Source organism: Schistocerca nitens, chromosome 1, assembly GCF_023898315.1.
Source record: "Schistocerca nitens isolate TAMUIC-IGC-003100 chromosome 1, iqSchNite1.1, whole genome shotgun sequence".
NCBI lineage: Eukaryota > Metazoa > Arthropoda > Insecta > Orthoptera > Acrididae > Schistocerca > Schistocerca nitens.
In genome coordinates, this window is record NC_064614.1 from 63676351 (window position 1) to 63679080 (window position 2730).

Sequence of the window (2730 nt, forward strand, 5' to 3'; positions counted from 1 at the left end):
GACTATTACATTTTCGTCTCCCTTCACTACCTGAATAATTTCTTTTATCGCGTCATACATTTCATCAATTTCTTCATCATCTGCAGAGCTAGTTGGCATATAAACTTGTACTACTGTAGTAGGCATGGGCTTTGTGTCTATCTTGGCCACAATAATGCGTTCACTATGCTGTTTGTAGTAGCGTACCCGCACTCCTATTTTTTTTATTCATTATTAAACCTACTCCTGCATTACCCCTATTTGATTTTGTATTTATAACCCTGTAATCACCTGACCAAAAGTCTTGTTCCTCCTGCCACCGAACTTCACTAATTCCCACTATATCTAACTTTAACCTATCCATTTCCCTTTTTAAATTTTCTAACCTACCTGCCCGATTAAGGGATCTGACATTCCACGCTCCGATCCGTAGAACTCCAGTTTTCTTTCTCCTGATAACGACGTCCTCTTGAGTAGTCCCCGCCCGGAGATCCGAATGGGGGACTATTTTACCTCCGGAATATTTTACCCAAGAGGACGCCATCATCATTTAATCATACAGTAAAGCTGCATGTCCTCGGGAAAATTTACGGCTGTAGTTTCCCCTTGCTTTCAGCCGTTCGCAGTACCAGCACAGCAAGGCCGTTTTGGTTAATGTTACAAGGCCAGATCAGTCAACCATCCAGACTGTTGCCCCTGCAACTACTGAAAAGGCTTCTGCCCCTCTTCAGGAACCACATGTTTGTCTGGCCTCTCAACAGATACCCCTCCGTTGTGGTTGCACCTACGGTACGGCGATCTGTATCGCTGAGGCACGCAAGCCTCCCCACCAACGACAAGGTCCACACACACATCCATGCCCGAGGCCGGATTCGAACCTGCGACCGTAGCGGTCGCGCGGTTCCAGACTGAAGCGCCTGGAACCGCTCGTCCACCACGGCGGTCTCAACAGGAGTCGCTCAGGGGAAAGTGTCTCCTCGTGTCACTACTGTGTAAACGCCGCATCGGTCTCCCCTTACAGCTGCCTCTTTGGTCAGGCGTTCGCCTTGCCATCTCGAGCGGTTCGTATCGTTCATGTCGATTGCACTGCCCTCAAAAAATGTTACATGGAAATATTAGACATACAGAAACAAAAGTTACGTAGTAAGCACGACGTTCAATTCCCTTGCTTAAAGAAAACTGCTCATGGCATTCATTAGAGCTGTAAAATATTTATGTAGACTCATTACCATACCTGAATTTGTGACCTCACATTACCTCTGTTTTCAAGTTAGAATACTCATCACCAAATCATTACATTCATCGATGGTATTCGTTTTGCTGCAACATATTTGACAACACTATAACAGACTTCTTTCAGATGACTGTCACAAAATGGCTCTGAGCACTATGGGACTTAACATCTATGGTCATCAGTCCCCTAGAACTTAGAACTACTTAAACCTAACTAACCTAAGGACATCACACACATCCATGCCCGAGGAATGATTCGAACCTGCGACCGCAGCAGTCGCGCGGCTCCGGACTGAGGGCCTAGAACCGCGAGACCACCGCGGCCGGCGATGACTGTCACGTCCCCTGGAAACAGTATACACAAAATAAGAAGCAAATCCCACATCTTCGGTTGATCAGACTCACTCACCTGTAAGTTGCATGGTGTGATAGCGATCTGTCCTTCCCTACATACCCATTCAGTGCCTCATGCTACTGGAGTACTTAAAAACAATAAAAAAATCCTTACAGTCTTGGTGCTCCATTGCGTCTGTCAAAATATGACAGTCTGGGCGCTCCGTCGCCACCGGCAATTATTGCTCAGTGCTTCTCATTACTGGCATCAAATATCAAAAATAATATGCAAATCATCTTTGTAGGCTAAACTTATCCAATGTCTCATCCGACTCTTTCATCATTGTCTTCTTCCAAAACTGTCTCACTGGGTTAAACCTTACCAGGAATTCTCTGTTGATCCACAGCGAACATGGGACAGCGGCTCAGGTCCCCTTCGATGTCCTGGTAACCTGTTCCTATGGGCACAGCTGATTGTACGTTCACGGATGGCGGTGCACGGTCACAGTTTATACAGCAGAGTCTGAGACTCTGTTAATTGATTTCTCTTGTCCCTTCCGCGTATCTTCTTCTCTCATTAATGCCTCCATGGCCCTCGTACTCTTCTTCAACAACTTTCAAGTTCTCTCTTCTTAAACAATTTCACAAGAGCTTCATTTCTTTAAACTGGAATGACACTCTCATTTCCTCTTGATCTTTCGAGTTTACAGGAATGGTCCAATCCGTACTCGCATCGCTACATAACGACAACTTCTCTACCTGTTTTTTGACTTGTGGCACCTCGACAGCAGAATTTGTCTTCCAACTCTTTAATGACGTCAACGCCCTTGCCTAATTCATCGGCTCTGCCCCTTCATTTCTTGAATTACCGAGAGTAATGCAGGACGCGCTCAAGTGGTGAGCTGCATCAACTCAGGATTACGACGACCAATACAACGTTTTGGACAGTTTGAAAAAAAAGTTTCTTGTAAGCAACGTTAAATCTTGACTGTGTAAAATCTAACTTGTTTATGTGATCTACTGGCCATTAAAATTGCTACACCACGAAGATGACGTACTACAGACGCGAAATTTAACCGAGAGGAAGACGATGCTGTGATATGCAAATGATTAGCTTTTCAGAGCATTCACACAAGGTTGGCGCCGGTGGCGACACCTACAACGTGCTGACATGAGGAAAGTTTC